Source organism: Protopterus annectens, chromosome 4.part0, assembly GCF_019279795.1.
Source record: "Protopterus annectens isolate FY-2018-M chromosome 4.part0, PAN1.0, whole genome shotgun sequence".
NCBI classification, from domain to species: Eukaryota; Metazoa; Chordata; order Ceratodontiformes; family Protopteridae; genus Protopterus; species Protopterus annectens.
The window spans coordinates 772,268,208-772,290,966 of record NC_056733.1 but is presented as its reverse complement, the minus strand read 5'-3'; positions in this window follow the sequence as shown (position 1 = coordinate 772,290,966).

Below are 22,759 nucleotides of genomic sequence, written 5' to 3'. Positions count from 1 at the left end.
AGATTTGGACAGACTTACTAAATGTTATTCTGTATCGACTAGCTCTCGTTATAAACAAAAGAGAAGAGGGGTGACTATTTTATGTTTGCCGCTACCTAAAATCTGGAATACATTTAGTGATGAAAAAGACATGTTTTGTTCAGTGACTTTAGAGATTCAAAGAAAACTATACACCTTTATTAATGTCTATTGGATACCAGGATTGGGAATATAAACAGTTAAACAACAGTTGGGGGAATAATATGAATATCAAAGGGAAACATTATTTTTGCAGGTGACTTTAATTTTATTTTATCTGATAAAGATACCAACACTAGCTGTAAAAGGATGAAACCTGTCTCAGTCAAAGCTTTGTTGGAGTTCACTGACCTGTATAATATGAGAGATATAAATGAGTTTTCAGTATCATACTCACTCTTTTTTTACATATTTCTCACACAGGCATGGGACACAATCAAGAATAGATAGAGTATATGTTTCAAATGATATCACTAGTAGAATAGATAACTCTAAAGTAGTCTCTTGTCCACTGTTGGATCATAAAGTGAAAACATTTGAAGTTATATTGAATTCTAGTAATTACATCCCAATTAAAAGGATTCCTGCATATATAACCAATATGATAGATTTTAAGAAGTTCTCTAATAAAGAAATTCAAACTTTTATTGAAATGAATCATACAGGTAACACCTCAGAGATTTTTGTATGGGACTCTTTAAAAGCACATATTTTTGGCAAAATTACAACATGGAATGCACAAAAAAGAAACAATGGGACAAAAAATTTATATATTTATGGAAGAAAATTGATAAGTTAAAATTAGATAGTCAAAAAGGAAATACTAACTTAGAAGAAATACATAGCTTAAACAGTAAATATTTAGAATTTTTACAACATAAAACTATGATAAATTTAGAAAAGATTAAAATAAATAATTATTCCATAAATCCTAAATCCATGCATAAATTGGCTACTAGAACAAAAATAATTGTTAAATGTAACCCCATCAAAGAATTATACTCATCTAGTAGTAAAAAGAATGTTACTGAAATAGAAGATATTCTGGATGTTTTCAGATCTCATTTTAATAAGATTAACCAATACAAACCAACAGTGAATACACAATATCTAATTAAAACATTTACAAAAGAATGGAAGAAAATTGATAAGTTAAAATTAGATAGTCAAAAAGGAAATAATAACTTAACAGGAGCAATAAATACCATAAACAGTAAATATTTAGACATTTTATAACATAAAGCTATGATAAATTTAGAAAATATTAAAATAACTAGTTATTCCATAAATCCTAAATCCATGCATAAATTGGTTACTAGAACAAAAAAATGATAGTTAAATGTAACCACATCAAAGAATTATACTCTTCTAGTAGTAAAAACAATGTTACTGAAATAGAAGATATTCTGGATGTTTTCAGGTCTCGTTTTAATAAGATTAATCAATACAAACCAACAATGAATACACAAGATCAAATCAAAACATTTACAAAAGAATATATATACTGAAAATAGACTGTCAGAGGATCAAATAAAAATAACTGACACGCCTATATCAATGTCGGAACTCAAAACTTAAATTCATAAATTAAAACCCAATAAGGCACCTGGTAATGATGGTATAATACCTGAACTATACAAAATGATGACTAAGGATGTTTTGAGTATTTTAATGGAGGTATTTTTCAATAGTTAAATACTTACTAAGGTGCCACCATCCTAGAAATTCACCGTAATGTCCCCAATTTTAAAACCTGACAAGGGCTCAACACAATTTTCTTCATATAGATCAATTTCATTATTAAATGGAGATTACAACATATTCATGACAATCTATGCCTCTAGAATAAAACAATTTCTTCCAGTGTTGATAAACAATTATCAGACTGGGTTTATAATGAATAAGAACACCTATGATAATATGAAGATAATACTATCAATAATTGAGTATACTAATAATTCAAAGAAAAAGAACTAACTTTGGTTAGTCTGTATGTCAATAGTGCATTTAATTTGGTTAATAGAGATTACTTACTATTAGTAATGGAGGAATGTAATTTTTCAATTAATCAAATTTATTTTTCTTTATGAAAACTCTTCTGCATACATTAAGATAGGCTCATATACTTCCCAATCAATCATGATTACTAACGGTACTAAACAAGATTGGCCCTTGTCCCCATTGCTTTTTGCTGTAGTTATGAGATTTTTTGCAAATTATATAAGATCAAATAAAAACATAAAATGCATAATAATAAATAATGATTTAATCCCCAAAACACAATTATTTGCAGATGACACTCTGTTACCTTTGACTGATTGCACTTCTTCTCTTATTGTAGTATTCCAAGTAACAAAAATGTTCCAGAAGAAATTGTAACTCAGTTTTAATGAGAATAAGACTAAAATACTACCTGTTAATTATAATATTAATAAAATAGGCAAGTAATTACATAAATAGATCATGAAAGATGGTAAAATCACTTACTTATGGATAATCTTGTCCAATAATATTAAAGCTATAACAACCCTTAATTATAATAATTACAACTTAAATTCCATAAAACAAACCCTTAATAAATTGAATATATTTTCACTATGGAAGAGAGACTATCCTTAATTAAAATTATTATCTTTCCTAAAATTCTATATATAATACAGTCTTTATCCCTTCCACTCCCAAAAAATATAACAGAGTATGATTATTTGTTTCTGAGATTTTTATGGTTTCTTAACAAGCCTAGATTGGCTTTAAACAATCACATTAGAGATTGGACATCTGGTGGTATTGGTCTTCCAGATTTAGAATGATATTCGTTATCCTCAATTGTTAAGACAACAATTTCTTGATTACATAACAATTATAATGCCAAATGGAAAGATATTCATGGAGGTACCCTAAATATAAAGCATGGATTTTCTTTGTATTTCCAATTGCCTATACTCAAAATAATACTAATACATTTAATTTAACAACAATGACAATGACTACATTTAAAGTCAAAAATGTGTTTCACTAGTATCAATTACTAGACAATGGGAAGTTGCAAAATGTTAACCATCTCATTAATAAGTTTAAGTTAAGCAAAGGCATGTGCTTAGAAATTTAAAATTGTAGATAATTAGTTGAACATAAGATTAATCTAATGAAACCAATAGTCAGAAATTCTTTCCCCATGTTCATTGATTTACTCATTATTCTAATGCACCAGAATATAATTGGAGAGGGACTTCTATCTAAACTATATAAGGTACTTAAGAAATCAACAGTATGTCACAGAGAAGGCTATTGGGATTATTTTAGACTTGTTAATAATAACTCTATAAGTGAAGATGGTAAAATAAACTAATACTCCAATCTTCAAAACAAACTACTTCATCACTAAGGTGGAGGATATTCTTTTGGAAGTTCTTACAAAGAACCTTTATCACACCACATAAAGTTGAATTGATGTATAATAAGGACATATGATTCTGGAGATGTAAACTAAATGTTAAAGCTGACTGGCAGCATAAGTTTTACGATTGTATAAAATTTAAAGCATACTGGGATAATATGAATTCTCTTCTACAGTCATGTTTAATGATAAATTTATGCTGACCAAATCTCTTATTCTATTTATATACCTATTCCCACTTGTATCATGAAAATAAAATACTCTCTTTTATGGAGTATCTTAACATTAGCAACAGAAGTCATCACCAAGAACTGGAAGAATCAGACTACTCCTACTATAGAGGAATTTGTACACTTGGCAACTGAAGTTTGTCATCTTAAATTTCTCATGATCAGGATAAGAACATCTAGAATCACCTCTTCATATAAAATACTGGTGGATAAACAGACTTTAATAATTATTAATAACTACTCTTATCACATTTCTTTTTCTGTTTAAAAAGCTTTGTTTTATAGTAGACACCATTGTAAATAGTTATTTTAGTTGTTTATTATTGTTCTTTTAAATATGCTTATTTGATTTATAATATTTCTATTATCATATATTAATGTTTTGTTGTTAAAATTTCTAATAAAAACAGTTGAAAAATGCAGTATTTCATCAAAGAACATGCTTTTTATATACCTTTATTAAAATATCACTGAAGACATAGGCACACATTCATTAATAGAAAAGAAAACAAACCATACCAACATTTTTCCATTTACATCTCATATACATTATGATTTCATTCTTTATAATGACTGTCTTTCAGTACAATGTTACATAAATCACTCAATAAACCTCACTTTTCCTACTGAACATTATTCTGCATATATGGTCCCCACAAATTCTATTTATTTATATGTAATTTGCTATTTCCCTTTCTAAAGATTCATCTTCCGGTTCTTTTATCTCTCTTACAGTATTCAATTCTTCAAATACAGCTTAGATTTAGATTTTGATTTCCATTTTATAGTCATTGTTTTATTGGCATCCAACAGAATTAAACATAAGACCTTATTATCTAGGAAATTCAGATCCTGCATCCCAGCTCAAAAGAATAATTTTCTTAGTTACAGCCATTTGCTTTCCCAATATTTCTACCAGAGCACACTGTAGGGAATTTTTAAATCTGCCAACTCATTACACTCCCCAAAAAGCATATACCTAGAAGCCTTTTTCTTCTCTATCACAACTCAAACATTTGCGATCTACCAGAGGAAAAGTTATTTGCAGTCTGCTTGGGGTATAAAAATACCTGTGCTTACACACTGAAGCACAAATCCTAAACTATCTGGACTTTGTTGCATACTTTGGAGCCATACATATGCCCTTCTATTGTTCCTTTGTAAATTGTTTTTCCAGTCTATTTTCCCAATTTTTTCTAACTTCTTCTTATTCATTCTTACAGTAATCATGCAATATTTTATACGTCCTACTAATTATCCCTATTTTGATAGCAACTTATCTTCTAGATTCAACTAAAAATTCTAGCAGAGCAGGTCTTTCACTTAGGATTTCCATATACCTTCCTCTTTTCATATACTCTGATATAAATCCCTGATAGGGAAGGCTGTGTTTAGTCTGCAGTCCAAACTTATTTTTGGCCTTATCACACTTTTGTTACCGTTACCTCTCTAGTTATTTGCTCCCAATACCTTGGTCCATTTGCCAATTTCTCCAGTAAATTATAGCCCCCTTCTTGCCTATTTTCTGTACCCCTACTTGCAGCCACCTCTATTGGCAAAATCTTCTTTGTCCATTTCAGTATTGGCTTAGCTCTTAAAATACTTTTTGCAATTTTATGAATATAATATTCTTTATGTTTGTTATTATTTTCCTTAAGGATTTGTATAAAAACATTCACTCTCTCCTTATTTCTTGAAGTCCCCCTTTGCTTCATCATCATCCCTTTCCACTTTGAATTATACTTCTGATTGTGTTATATATATGAGTCTGAACTGTGTAGCTGTAAAATATTCCTTTAAATCAGGTAACCCTAAACCACCTTGTTCTGTTGGAAGGATCAACTTATCTCACTTAACTCTTGCCCACTTTTCCTCATAGATAAATTCCTTCAACTCTGTATTAATTATTGTCCTCAACTTTTACTCTCGTTGATAAAATTATGCTTCACCTGTGAATAAAACTAAATGGACTGAAAACATTTTCACTGCTTGGATCTTACTATCCATATTTGTAAACAACTGTGTATTAATGTCCTTGATAAAGACAGTCCATATGAAAGACAGATTCTTATAGTGCCAGAAGTCTTGACAAAAGCAGAGCCACAAAGGATAACACTACATTTCACAAGCAAGTTGATCATGCATCTGTTGCTAACTGCAAAAAAAAATTGTTTAGTTCAAGCAGTACAGATCCTGAATGTTTATCTGTTTTTGAGAACATTGTGAGCGGTTGTGAAACTTGCACAAAACACAGTAGGTCTAACATAAAATTACATTTGCTGTGGGATCACTATTGTCTACAATATGCAATCAGACTATTGACACAGATTTGTATGACACTTTTGCCATGGATTAACATGGGTTACATGGTAAAATGTATGATTAGATTTATTAATTTATTTGGTTATTTGCTAACCAGATAAATTGGTTGTTCCATAGACCTTTTTCAGCCATGACTGAATCCAAAGGCGGGGGCATTATAATAATTCTTATTAAATACGGTTATTTATGTATGAACACAGTTATTTAAACTACTTATTCAAAGCAGCTGTACACATATTATTTAAAAAATACAGTTATTTAAACATATACAACTGATCATTGTTTGATGTGGTCATAATTTTTCGACTAACACAAGTGCAGACAGGAATATACCCTCTTCTGACCTACCTGTTAGACAGTCCCTGGGATTCATGAAGCTTGCACCAGGCACACGCATAGCATAGGCGTTATAACGCCAAATATGGCTGCCGAGTGATTCAGGTACGATCTAATTCCACGTGCACTACCGGTGTATGCCAGATCTGCGCAGCCCCCGGCATAGGTATGCAAATCACCCCATGTGCAGTGTTGCACCATGCAAATGAAGGCATATAGCGATTCATGAAGTGGTGCAGGCGTAGCGTAAGCCCACGGAAATGTAAACCAAAAAACACGGTTTACATTTTCCCAAACATAACATCGGAGCTATGGAAGAGGGCCAGACCCAGGTATCACAACGTGAACATATGCCAATGGCGAAATACACAGCCAATGGCATAAGAAAAGATGCACAACACGTAAATAACAACATTTAATGTCATGTCCACAGTAACGCACAGCAGAACCGCAGGGCATGTGTGCGGAAGCTGTAACATAAAGAAATAATATAAAAATGTCATAAAATCGCAACGTAATAGAAATCAGATTTACAGCATAACACACAATGGTAGGCATGGAACACCACAACCAAGGTGCAAGGGTTGCTAAGGGCTTATGATAGTGTTCGGCGCGGTAACTATGAATTAGTAGTCAATGCCATGCAAATGAGGCAGATAATACTGAATCGCAAATGTCCCGCCGGAGGAAGGTTGTACCATGTGTCGCAGCGGTATAACACATAGGAGTGGCTCAGAGGAGATACATGACATCAGCAGAGGGGTGTGCCACTGTAGCACTAAGCTCATTGGAGCATAGCAAATCTGGCCTGTCCGTTGCTAAGCAAAACTGCAGGATAGGGGTGGGGAGGAATCGTTTAGCTGAGAGCACACATGGTGGCCAAAAGCGCATGTGTACGAGGATGAAAACGTGCCCGAAACCCAGAAATCGGACGCACGCGCCGCAAACAATAGCAGAAACAGGAAGATCAGGGGAAGGAAAGGAAATGCGGAAGTAGGATAATTGGAGTACTAATGAGCAATCAACACCAATCAACCCACGAAGGCCAATCGATGGCAGCTGACAAGTCCGCTTGCAGAAACCTGCAAAACAGGATAGGGGAGGCATGTGAATGCAAAGAAAGGAGGGGAGGTATTGGATTGCAAAGATAGGAGACCTGACACAGCAGAGCAAAGCAAACTGACAGCAGACCGGCAGTAACACACATAACGCAAGATACGCTAGGTCCAGGAAAGCACAAATGAAAGTAGGCTGCAGGATGCACACCAGAAAATGGTAGGTGCAACATGCAGAAATGTAAAGGGAAGGTCAAGAGGTAATCCACGGCAGGCAAATGTAATTCAACACCAAAGGCACCACAATAGTAGTTCCGGCAGTAAAACACATAACATAACCTGTAGCTACGAACGTACATACACACCCTATGACAACATCGGTATTCACAGCACAATAGCATAAAGTGTGTAAGCACCCAACACACACCTGTGTATTCCCAAACACCACACCATAGGTGTAAACACACGGGGAACTTTTAAAATGTACATGTTGGGAGCTGCCATAGCTGTGATTCATCAGCATGTGTTAGAGACTGACGGTGTTGTGGAGGATGATGCCGACAACCACCGCAGGCCTCGGAGGAGAAGGAGAGTGTTCAGACCAAGGGTAACCTACCAGGGGCTACATGACCTGGAGATAGTAGAGCGTTACAGGGTGGACAGGGACATCTTACAGCAAATAGTGGAGCTGTGCCAGCCACACCTGAGAACCAGAAACAACAGAGGGGAACCCATACCAGTGGACACGAAGGTATGTGTAAGCCTGCAAATACTGGCCACAGGTACCTTTCAAAGGCCAACTGGAGATATAATGGGTATCTCACAGGCATCAGCATTCAGGGTACTACACCAGTTCCTGGATGCCATGTTACCACATGCCAATGAGCAGATATACTTCCCCAGAACTCAGGAGGAGTTGGCCAGCAATATGCGTCACTTCTACCGTGTGGCACAATACCCGGAGGTACTGGGTGCGATAGACTGCACGCACATACAAATCAAGTCACCACCCGGTGAGCAGGGTATGCGCTACATAAACCGCAAGGGATTCCACTCCATCAACTGCCAGGTCGTGTGCAATGCCCAGGGCATTATCATGGATGTGTGTGCTGGCAGCCCTGGAAGCTACCATGACTCCCATATCTGGCATGCCTCACAGCTGTATCAGGTATTTGTCAGGGGGGACATCCCACATGGCCATCTCATGGGGGATGCTGGCTATGCACTGGAGCCATGGATGATGACTCCCATCAGAAATGCACACACACCCATGCAAGAACGCCATAATGAGGCACACGCACAAACCAGAATCATCATAGAGCATGTGTTTGGGATGCTGAAATCACGGTTCCGGTGCTTGGATACATCTGGTGGAGCCTTGCAGTACTCTCCAGGCACGTGTGCCCACATCGTCATAGTATGTGCCATGCTACATAATATGATCCTGCGGAAGCAGCTGCAGCAGGGACAAAATGGTGAAGGCCCTCATAGCCCACCGCAATTGCTAAGGCCAGTACAGGCACAGAGGGATTCAGACCATGAACACACTGTGCCAGCCCCAGTAGGCAGATGGAGGCGTGCCCAATATGCCTACACCTTGGCAAAGAAGGAACGTATAGCACATACACTGACCGTGTAGGCCCCTACGGACTGACACCTCTCCACCTGCACACACAGTAAAATGGATGGCACACAAACATGACCACCTGTAAATTGTAATGTATAGGTGGCCCAATGTGTGACTCCTACATAGGCAGCCCTCAAACATTGTAAACACAATAGCCAGTGCAACACGGAATGCCAACACCTGAACAGTACATGAGTCTTACAGCATATGGTGGTGCTGTGTGCCTGTCACGTTCCCGCCAGATATAGATATATATATATATATAGATATATATATATATATATATATATATATATATATATATATATATATATATATATATATATATATATATATATATATATATATATATATATATATATATATATATATATATATATATATATATATGTACACATATGCATATATATAATACAGATAGAAAGGGCAATAGAGGGATATATGGTGATATAGATGGATTCAGCGATATCTGCAAATATGATAGATAGTTCAACGACATTCATAACATCTTGGAGGTGCAAATAAATAGGATACCGCCAACCATGGAATGTGTAACATACCGACATGCGTAACCACGAGGCTGAAAGACCGATAGAACACAGTACTGGAACAGTACATCCGCGAGTAATAGTATGATGATATGAAGGGACGGTTAGTCACTGCTGACGGTGTCGCGGCCCACGTAGGTACTGTGTTCAACTGTGTCTGTGAGTGCCGTAGTCTGTGTAAGTGTGTGTTGAGGGTGCCGTGTGCGTTTCTGTGTGACTGTAATGTGTGTCCGCAACATGTGTATGTTGGTGCCAAGTCAGAGGCAGACCAGTATGGTAGGTATGGGTATAGCTAGCCGTAGGCATACAGTTACTACCTGTACCACAGTAGGAGGGACATCCCCACTCTGGGCAGGTGTGTCCTGACATAAAACAGTACAAAGGGCAAATGTCTGAGATGGCAGGACATAAATATGTCCCATATATAATGTAACAGTCGTATTTAATAGTTATGCCTGTATGTAAGAAACTTAAATGTTACATGCAATATGATAAGTATCCAAAGTCACAACAATAGGTATGTAGTGAGGATAAACGTATGTGCTACCTGTGTACTGACTGTGGCTACGTGTTGGCCTGTAAACACTGCTTTGTGTCCCACAAGTGTCCAACAATGACCATATGATAAGGTGGCAACCCATGGCAAACAGGCTCTTTTAACAACACAACCACAATGACTGCAAATATCTGGGACAGAAATACAAGGGATAGCTGTCACCTACACATATCCCCTGATATATCGCTGCAATTACGGAGGTATACAAGTAGCAAGCTCACCTGCAGATGATATAGAAACCAATTAACAACGGCCCAACGTACAATCCCATAACATAAGTCTACTAACTGTTAGCTCTCTAATCAGGGATGGAGCCCACACACATATATACGGATTATGTAGAAATGCAAGGCCCACAAACTGTATATGTTATGTATAACCACCGACATCCCCCACACTAGAAACTAAAGCAATACAAACTGTAATAGCAGCACAAACATCCAGTCAGTCAATTACATCTGCAGAACCCTCAACATACCATGTGAGAGACACAATTAAAGGCGACATGCAAAATTGCAGGCGTTGTATAATGGAACAAACAGCCATGTTACAGGTATTGATTGCAATACTCCGTTAACAGACGTCGGGATGACAGGTACACACACATGTTGAACCAAATACTCTACCTGTCACACACAATCCATGGGGGACATGAATCCAAACTATACTTGTCTCCATGCATAGCAGTTGCAGTTACTCATAACAAAACACAATACAGACCGTCTCCCCGAAGGTAGGGCAAATAGGCAACGCCCAAGAGGAGAATCCAATTATACCCCACTGTCGCCGCGTAATTGGCGAATGGAGTAGCTGCACAGCTGATATGCAAGTAATTAGTCACTCAGGAACACCAATTGGCGGGAAGAATCCACATGTTTCAGGTATCGACGTATATAAGGATGACTTGCCAGACATTCAAATCGTATGCTCATACCGAAAAACAGTTGAAACACTGTGAGAGAGATAGAAACAAAATGCCGTAATGACAACAAGGTATGTAGAACGCCCGATATGTAAGGTTATGTATAGCATGATCTGTATTAATTAGTTTTACTGTATGTATAGCCTGGTTTGCATTAATTAAACGTGTCCGCAATGCATAAAGTGGGGAAAGGTATTGATGTAGTGATGTCTTGCTGAGCATACTAACGCTTGTAGAATCTGTGCGTCCAGCAGTGGGACACAAGGTACACAGCACAGACACCAGAAGGGATGCTACATGAGGCCATTAAACAGAACAATGCCATACAACCCGCCGTCAGTGGTAGGGTATGTCCAACAAGGACGTGCCATAGCAGGGGATAGTATATGTTGATATACTGTCACAGCACGCATGTGTATGGGTAAATAACGTTAATGACATATGTAAGGTGGTCCTGCTGAGCAAGTATGCTTTGCATTATGGGATACTATGTGAAATATGTGTAATGTATAGTATTATAGGTAGATATGACCGATATTCTACACAGCATAACAGGCATATCATGCATACCACAGGTATCGTCTATTGGTATGTACAATAACAGGATGCATATGGCCTGTAGGTATGGGACATAGTAATAGCATGATAGCTAATCTAAATGGAAGGGCTACCAAGTAACCATGCACAAAGGACATGTAATAGCTGCACAGGTGCATAGTGGGGTACTATGCAGTCTGTCAAGTCCATGTGTAAGCACAACTACAGTGTTCACACTAGTGGCACCTCTCCAGGGTAGTGAGCTGTGATGAGCAGAGCCAGGTGTCACCTGCACCACTGCACAGTACAGCCACTGCAGTGATCCCAGGCCTACATGTGTCTCCCAACCACCAAGGTAGGTATCACATGAACAGTGCTACTGAGTGTCCCTGCATGATGTACAGAGGACTTATGTTCCACAGCATGGTGAGTGTCCTGTTTGGGAATGTAACCCAGAAGCACATCCCACTCATTGTGGTGTGTGTGCACATATCCATGAGCATGTTGCTCACAGTGGCCTCTGCTTATGTTGCGTATGAGGAGTATATCCATCAATAATGTTGTGGACATGGGCCCTGTCTGATCAGCAGAGGTCACCCCTGAGTATGTAGTATGCAAATGTGTACAGATGTGGTGTCCGTAGTGCAGCTGCATATTTAAACTGTTGGAGCTCAGTAAACGTCATGGCGTGTTAATGTTGTGGCATGTAAAGCTGTAGCTGTTGTGTAAGGTACACCCTAAATGGGGTGGTGTACCCTTGAATGTGTGTAGATGTCTTGAGTTCAGAGGTACAATGGGTGCCTATGTACCAGTTACACACCTGGTACAGATAGGTGTGGCCACGTAGGAGGATATCCACGCCACAGTGGCAATACGGTAACCACAGGAGTGGGTGCGACATATGTGTGTACTGCAAACATGTACAATGTGATATGTATGTAGGGGACTACCATCCATGTGATAGTCAGTGGGTGAATGGTGTAATGCAAAGGTGATGTGCATGCACCTTGTGTCATGCAGCTTGATGCCATGATAGTCATATTATGTATCTGTCACAGCGACACTCATATGGTTGGAGTCAGTATCAGCTGGTGGAGCAATCATGGCGCTCGGTATGTAGGGGTTCTAAAGCTAGGCAGGGAAAGTCCCCTGTGCCAGCCTGTTCCACAGGGAAGCATATACTTAACATGAGGGGCCCTATGACTGAGGACTGTGGTATGCCAAAGTACCTGACATGTAGTAGGTACTATGGTATGCTGGCCTCACTGTGTGTCCTGTCCATGAGCCACATAGCATAACATCCTGAGACACAGGGTACAATGTGCAGGTGGATGTGTATGTTGTCAATACCAGAATGGGGAATGGTGCTGAAAGACAATGAGAGGACAATGTAGGATGTGTGGACTCCCGTACCATCAGCAACTGCCCTGGTAACTGTATGAAAGGAGTCCACCATGTGTAGGGGCCATGCTCTGGCCTTAAGAAGCCCAACCCGGGTGGCAGCGGAGGACGGGGGACCAACAATGTCTCTGAGAATGACGTCCTTGACGATGTGCCCCATAGGCACGCAGAATAGTCCAGTCAGGTGTGTAGGACTATAGTCCCACTCGTGCAATGCGGTGCCACCTGTGTGTAGTGTGATAAATGCTGCTGTGTGCCATTCAGGGTCTACAATGTCTGAAACAAGGCTATTACTGAATATGGTGGCCTAGTGGGGAGACAAGTAATTCAGAGGTTGGTGGACATCACAGCCTGGGACGTTGGAAGGTGACATGGGGCCAGTGTCCCAGGACACATAGAGTGTAGGTCAGTACTGTGTAGGTGTGACCACAGGGACACCACAATGTTCATGTATGGATTGCGGCCCTGTAGTGAGTGAGAGGGTGTACTGTCAGCATGGAATCCATCCCCCAGCATGTTGCCACCAATACCTGGGTCTGCAATGTTCCTGAGTGACTGTTGTATGTGACAGCAGATGTGGGTGTTGCCATTAAATACTGACATACCACCATAATGCCTGGTGATACACCCCGGAATGTGTGGCAGTCATGTTTACGTAGCTAGTGTTGGAGTATGTGATGAGGGACCCTGTGGCCCCACCACAGCTGACCAGTGAGCCACCTCACACATGGGAATGTACACCACTGTGCAACAGCCTACACCTGTTGTTGTACATCATATGTCCGTGGAACATGACCACCAGAGTGGCGTCTGTTATCTGGTGTGTACCATCATGGCTCTGTGTGGAATAGCATGATCCATGCAGTTGTGTACATGCTAATTAAGTGCACTGGGGTATGTGTCAGCATTTATATGTGCATTGTCCATCTGCACGGGTGTCATGATGTTAACAACCGCTGTCAGCAGACGTCTGTAGTAGGTGTAGTAGTACACATGTACTGTGTATGCTGTGATGGGTGTGTTTCTGGGATGTGGCTAACAAGGTAGATTAGCATATGTTCGGAATCCACCAATGAGGGGATAACCCCAGGTGTGTAACACCAGTCACATGGTGGTAGTGTCCATGCCAAGGATAATGTAGGTCTTGGAGGTGGTGTGTATGTGTTGATCCAGCAGAGTGGAGGGTATGACTCATGGATGTGTCAGTACATGAGTGGCTATCCCAGTGAAGTGTGGGATAGTGTCAGTCACACATCAGTAGTAGCTGAGGCCCACTGTCCACTATACCACCATAGAAGGTATGTTACCCCTGGGGTATGATGTTGACTCTGTCGCTTGTTACAATGTGTATAGCGGTCCCGGACACAGTTAGTTGCACATGGAGCACCTCTGATGCATTGTGCTAAGCAACTTGCCAGGATGTGTGCAAAACATAGTGGGATATGGGAACCCCTCAGCTGTGGGTGTGCCGGTCTAGGTATGTGCCTGGAAGGTATGGTCCGTCTAGAACCTGTCATTGCAGGTGTGCTCTGCAGAGCCTACAGGCAGGTCCCAGTCACTGCAGAGATGTTGGAGTGGTGCATTATAAGGTGTGCCTTGCCTGGGTGTGTCACAGGGGAAGATGCAAGCAATGTGTCACATGACCCCATGTCGCGCATGCCAGTTACTGCCCTGCCGGTGACAGTTATTGGAAACTGTGCAGGACAGGCAGTATAGCAGCAGCAAGAGCCTAGCATGTGAGCTGTTCTCCCAGGGCCGACAGATGCAAGTCATCTGTGCCACAGCATTGTGCTTGACCAGGACAGTCATAGCGGACAGATACCACATGCCTGTGGAATGACAATAGAAGCATAGGCAACTGTTGAAGTGACACAGTCGGTCATTGAACAGTGGTATCATGTCTGGATGAATGCAAAATGCTCCCCAGGGCTAGGCCCACACCCTCAGGGCTATAAGACTGGTGAGCTATTGCATGTCCCTGCACACGTAGTCTGTGAAGTGGCATCACAGGGCAGTCACACTAACATGGCGAATGACAGACATATCGTACCTGGTGAGGTGTGGCATGGGTGCATAGGTTATGTTGCAGAAGCAGTTACCCGACAGCAAGATGTAAGCGACTAATGCCTTGTGTAGCCTGCTGTGTTGAACTGCAGTGTGACACCCTACAGAGTCAGCTATGACTGGTGTGTTGTGAATGTTATAACACACTATTGGCTGTATGTGGTGGGCACACATGAGTCTGTGGGCTATAAGCTGGAGATGTTGTCTTCCATGATGGGGGCTACCTCTGGTGCCTACAGTGAGTATGGAGACGTACTGCACAGGTTGTCCTCATAGGTGTGGCCAGTGGTGTAGATTATGTGAGACTATGTGATGGGTGGGGTGTGTTGCGAATGTTACACATCCCCAAATGACTGTCAGGTGCAGTCAGGGTTGGCGACAGCATTACCCCCAGCCATGGCTGCCAGCCTCCTGTCCCCAAAATGAGGAACATTAGCCCTCATACAGTGTGACAAATGGGTGGAACGTGGAACATTTACAAATGGCTTACTAACAGTGTCAACTAGGAAGGGCATATGATGGCTAAAATAGGCTGGTCTTATGTATAAATCAGATATTCCAATGAATTGCTATGATTCTCATCTATCTAGCCATGGCTAGCAGGTAAACTATGTACAACAATGAATGTGTGACAAACCCTTCCAATGTGGAACCTTGTGGAACATGCACCTTTTAGAACCCCAAATGAGGTACGTTCCCCGTAATGAGGTACACCTGAGAGCTATGGGCCCATCACGGCTGCAGACGTGCATCCCCCACAGGCTGTAGTGCCATATGTTGGGAAGTGAGCATTGAATGTGTACACGAAACAATTGCTCTATTGCCACATGTACGACATATCCCTCATATAGACAGGCAGTAGCACTGGTACGTGACAGTTGGACATGCCTGCATATACAACCATGTCCCACAGGATATGTGCGTTATGTGTACAACAGCTGTCTTACCTTAAGCAAGCTGGGAAGTGTAGGACAGCCAGTGTACCTGTGGGAAATGGTGTGGAATGGGCTATAGTAATCATTAGCTCATGACATGCTCACATGTTCTGAACAAGTGCCTAGCATGACCATACAATACAGATAGGGTGTTGGATAATATCAACCCACAAGTGGTGATGACAGTCATTTAGGGTGGCACCGCACTATAACCCTGCTGAGTATGGTGTGCATGTCCATGAACCATTAGCACTGTAGATGTTAGCAGTACACATGTACAAGATAGCACGGATATTTGATTACAAATACCTTTGCATGTCACAGGTGTGTTCCACCAGTGGCCTGTTGACAGACCCACAACTACAAAAGGTGCAAGAGTGACATGTGCACAGCACATCTGTGCTAGATACAGTAGAACAGGGTTAATGTGTTGTACCCCACCCTCATTGTAGCCCATACCACACACACAAATGTTAGGCATCTGTGTATGTAAGGCTGTAAATGGCCATGACCTATCAGTTTAGCTGTGTCAGTGTTGTGAACAACATACAGAATGGGCTGTGTGTGTGAGGTGTGTGACATATGTGCACAGTCTGATGGATGATACCAGCAGTGTCACCGCTAGGTGAACATCCCTGTACCCATAAACTGCTACCTAGGCTGTGGTCAACATTATGGACACTGTGTAAGGGATGGTGCTGTGCAGTGCACCCCTGACATGGTGACGTCTCCAGGCCCTTTAGGCAGTCATCTGAGGTACCCATGTCATGTCAGGGTGCCATCCATGAGCACGGAGATCAGTGGCCAGGCATATACAGCACTGTGGTGACCAATATTGGATCACATACCACCTGTAAGGGGTAATGGCTATGCATGGATGTGCGATAACAGCCTTCAAAATCCACACCTCCACTATGCAGCATGCCGTCTACCTTGCAGAAGGACATTTGCTACACCATGATGATGGACATGCTACATGTCCATATCCTGATCTATATGACATATGTCATGGACATCCACCGTCCTAATACTAGGATCGCCACAGGCTGGACAGACCCCTGTGCCATATATGTGACATACTCCCACCATACCATGCAACCCTCTCCATCAAAGCTGCAGATGTCATCCCAGTCATACATGGTGTGATGGCCGCATGGTAGATGTACTATCAACTGACTGGATCAGTAATGTGGCACTGATGCAGCTTGCGGTGGCACAATGGCCATCTGTAACAGCATGGAAACTGTGCCGGCACATGCTATGGTTGATGACCATCCCTGCGAATGTTGTCTGACTATCCATTGTCCCATGTCTATCACATGTGTAATACAGGCGATCCGTGTCAGGATGTTGAACAGTTGTACAGTGCTGTGTAGATGTATATGGCAAAACACATGCATGTACAGGTGTCCATGTGTATGTGTGCATTGTCACTGCTCAAGTCCATTCCGGCTGTGTCTGTGTTGATATGTGACATATACAAAGCATCCAGGGCAACAGTAGTACCGTGGGCACATCGAGGCATGTGTAGATAGGTAAGAACACAAGTGCAGGCAAATAGACATGCCCACAGCAAGACATCATTTACATGGAGTATGAACACTGTAATGAGGTGACACACATATACGGTGATGATATCCAATGCATAATGGGTGTGACATGTGTGACACAAACACGTCAGTCGTGTCAGTGTCATGGTGCTTTGCAAAGATAACTGTGCAGATGCAGTAGATGTCATAAAAATGTATGTGCAGCAGTATCTCTGTACATCTCTGAAACTGTGACTTGTCACCATCATTATGTTTTACAGATAATGCCCCATACACGCCTCCCAGCATACACCCGCCAGGAGGATGATGTCCTCATCCCACAGCTCCATGACAACTATGACTTGTTGTTCAGCCATGTGTCACAGCATGCCCAGCAGCGGGATGACCTGTGGCAGGATCTACGCAGGAGGGTGAACGATGTGGGTGGCCATAACCACACCTACCAGCAGGTGCGCAGACACTGCATGGACCTGATACGACATGCAAAACAGCATGCCACTGCAATCGCCAGGGAACAAGGTGGAACAGGTGGTGGGCCACCAACCCAGCCCCCACTCACACACACCGAGGAGCTACTGGCCAGTCTGGGGACACCCAGGGAACAGCATCCAGAAACACTAGCTGCCATCATGGAGGTGGGTGTCTCCCAACCAATGGACCTGGAGTTGCCTGGTAAGTCAGTAATGCACATATGGCTGTTATATCCCATGTAGTTGCATGTGTCACTGTACATAATGTAAAGTAACAACATATGCCAGGTATGTGGACACACATGCTGCATACTACAGTATGCTATGTTGTGTATGCACACATGTGCATACTATATGCTATTACACAGGTGAATGTGTGCACATGCACAGTGCAACCTGTGGCTGTCATACAGTCATGGATAATGTTCATACTGGTGTGTCACCCCTATACAGGTACCTTTGGTGTGCCGCACAGACATGGGTCCGTTGCAGGTGAGACTGTAATCAGTATCAGGCATGTTACAGTGTAGATCTATTTGCCATGTGGCCAGTTAACACTTGCACACCTGATGTTTGTTCCAGTCACGATATGCAGGTTGCACCACCATGCATTCACACATGCCACCCATGTGCAATATATTCACACGTAATGATACACAGACTTGAAACCACAGTACTTGTCATTGCGACATGTGTGGTCAGCTGTGCATACAATGGTGGAGGTGTTCTACAGTGGAGGCATATGTAGTATGCATTGGAACAACATGTGTAGTATGCACGCAGTACCACACAGTGAGCTGTGATATGGGCAGCCCACAAGTGTCACCATTGTGTCATATGCCCCTTCATCGGGTGCACACATTGTGATGTGCCACCTGACATGTCCCAGACATGTAGTGTTCTTTCTGCAATATTGTCACACTATCACATGACCTATACCTCACATACCAAACATACAACCCGTTGTCTGCATAGACCTGTGGAATGTGAGATATCTGACATGTATGGGTGTATGTCATATGGGACCACACAGACATGTGGAGAAGATGCCCATCACACACAATTGGCCACCACATGTGCACACATGGCCATGGGGGATGGCCAGAGACATGTAGCCACACAGTACATGGGATGTGTATACACCCTGTTGCACATTGTCCACACATGGTCCAATTATAGCCTTAGTTGACCGATTATACAGTTGATGTGGTACAGTGGACAACCTAAAAGCCTGTGCACAGCTACTGGAGGTGTCACTGAAGTCTACCATATACGATCTGTCGAACATCATGACTGTGTTGCAGTTATGGCTATGCAATGTGTACATATTATGCATTCTACAGCAACATACATGCCTCATGTTGCCATGCAATGGCACAGTGTCTCTACTTCACACTGTATAGCAATGTGGATGGCTCACACTACCCTCCCGTGCTCATGCACATTTGCTAAACATGCATTCTATCTGTAGGACATACACACAACACTGCAATGTGAAGCCCATTATGATGCTGTACATGTGTCAGGACACCATTGTGTCAAACATGTATGCATATTAATGCACATGTCAGCAAATTACATGTCAAGGTCACGTCAGCCATGTGTACTGTTATCCTGTTCTGGGCCACATGGTGTATCACGGGGATGCATGCATACTACCATGATTGTGTGAACTGCATGGCTACTGATATGACACCTGCTTGCTGTAGTGTGCACCCCAGGGAGGTATGCTTACTAACACTATTAATGTCTGAGCTGCATGCCCTCTGCTCTATCGCAGGCATGCTGCATGCCATCTGACAAATCACATGCATGGTGTGTCTGTGTGTCTGTGTGTGTCTGTGTGTGTGTGTGTGTGTGTGTGTGTGTGTGTGTGTGTGTGTGTGTGTGTGTGTGTGTGTGTGTGTGTGTGTGTGTGTGTGTGTGTGTCTGTGTCTATTGTACTTTACAGTATTTCTTTGCATTCACAGGTGATGTAGGTGCGTTACCCTCCTGCGGTCCATCTGATGTTAGTGTCCCCACAGATACTAGCGGTGATGAACATATGCATGAGGTACAGGCAGGGTTGTCAGGGGCTGAATCTGTGCCAATGGTTACCATCCCAGCTATGTCCCCCTCTTCCCCGCACACAGTTCTGCTGTCAACACATACCGCATCACCGGTGGCCATAGAGGAAGGACAGTCAGCATCTGTTGGTGTGGAACAGGAACGTGTGGTGGCTACAGAAGGTGTGTCTACACACCATAGTGTCAGTGTAATGACTGCAGATGTGCCACACAGGCATGTGGCCGGTGTGCTCGTAGGAGGACCTCTGGCAGACATGCACCTGCAGGACAGAGTGCAGCAGCTGGTATCACCAGACGCATGTTCCAGACTGTAATGGCGGCACAGGCATGTGCTGAACGGCAGAACAGAGAAGGGCAGAGGCTGCAGAGGGCTGCTATCCATACCCTAAATGACAACATCCAGGCATTGGCAAATGCTCAACAGCAGATTGCTAATGTTCTGGATAGGCGACTAGGTGAAATGGTTGGAATCCTTGACCGAGGCATGGCGATCCGCGAGCGGGAGCTGTCTGTGCTGGAACACCTGGTAGGAGTGAGGCGTAGGCCACGTGGATGTAGGCCAGCAACACCACCTAGTGTAGGTCGACGTGAGCATGCCACCTCACATGCCCGCTCCCATAGTGCCGGTAGCAGTAGCAGTGCAGCTGCTGCTGTGCTGTCAACACCAGGACACAGCAGGCCACATGGACGTGGCCCTGGATGGTCTCAGCGGGGACACGTTTCCAGCGAACATGTGTCGTCAGACAGTAGCCACTCTGTACCTCCACCTGGTAGTGCCCGTGCAACCCCAGGCAGGCACAGGTCACGTTGCCGTGGACGGACACAGTGAGCTGTACAACCTGCACTGTACAATCTGGGGCTGTCAATTATACCCCATGTAGGCATCACAAATGGCAGAACTGTGTACACACATACACGCACACAGCAAAAACAACTGTAGGGCTCCACAACATCCACATGCATTCTGCACAGACATGTCCAGTCAACTCACTGGCCCTTACACACACACATGATGTTAGCCATTGGTGCAGCCTATGCCCCTGGCAAACATATCACCCTGTGCATATGATGAAGCCTGTGCCACATCCCTGTCATCCACACCATCGGTGCAGGGTTATGCACAAATATTCTGATGCACAGGGTGAACAGCATAGTGAGAGGTGTATGTAATACCTGTGTATGCATAGTGAGGGATGTGTATGTTGCAGTGGTTGTGTGCAGCCTATGCCCCTGGCAAACATATCACCCTGTGCATATGATGAAACCTGTGCCGCATCCCTGTCATCCACACCATCGGTGCAGGGTTATGCACAAATATTCTGATGCGTATGCATAGTGAGGGATGTGTATGTTGCAGTAGTTGTGTGCAGCCTATGCCCCTGGCAAACATATCACCCTGTGCATATGATGAAGCCTGTGCCACATCCATGTCATCCACACCATCGGTGCAGGGTTATGCACAAATATTCTGATGCACAGGGTGAACAGCATAGTGAGAGGTGTATGTAATACCTGTGTATGCATAGTGAGGGATGTGTATGTTGCAGTGGTTGTGTGTGAATACTGAGTTGTGTATGTGACATAGGTTGTGTACTGTCGACATGCACCAGTCACACCATGTAGTACAGGTGCAGCATGCATTGTGATGTGTTCACGGTATGTGTCTCGGTTACATCTGTAGCACCATGTTGGTTGTGATACCCTGGTTCCCTCCTATGGTGTACTTGCATGTGCCTACAGGTAGCAGTGTTTGCAGTCCCCACGTGTAACTGTGGAGTACACACAGGCACGTCTGGCAATATCAGCATGCTACATGTACCTTCATCCTGACTGTTGGACACACAAACATGACACAGATGTCCGCACATATACTGCACCTGACGCATGTGGTCGGTGCCACAGGCTACACTGGACAGAGACGTGAAATACATAGCAGGACACATTACAGGTATGGTGACATGGTGCAGGGGTTGTACACAGCGGCCTGGCCAATGATGATGTGAGGTGTCACTTGGTAGCTGGAGGCCACACAGTGCAGCAGTAGGACCCTGTAACAGTACGTGAACATGGCCACGGTCACGGGGTGTGCATCACTATAACGCACACCCCATAGTGTGCAGCTGGGGACCCTTGCCTTTGTGGTCATCACCCTCACAGTACTATGCACCCACACGACGTGTCACAGAGAAGGGACATGCACAGGTAGCCAGTATGGCTGGGACCTATGGCATCAACAGGGTTGTGCAATGCATCAGCATTACGGGTTAGTCAACACGTGGGGCCAGTGATAATTTCCCACCATATATTAGCATACACACTCACACCAAGCACCAGACATACATACAGACACACACACACTGTGGTGACCACACATGTGTATACGGACAGCCGATGTGTGTGATGCACCTCACTGGCGAACGTCATGCTTCCCACACTGACGTATGTACAGTTCTCTACAATGGTGTACAGGGATGTGTAGCAACTGGGACATATTCCCCGCGATATGTGGCATCCCTGGTCACACATTCGGACACACATGGCAGTGCTGGGAATGATGCACCAGCCATATGATGACACGTTTGATGGACATGCAGCGGTATTGATTGCAATATGTGTACCAACGCTATATCTGGCAAATGTGCTGCTCTATACACACGAGAGGTTGTAGGTGTTACAGGTGCCATATGACATATAGTTGTTAACACCTGACCGCTGTGTATGCATT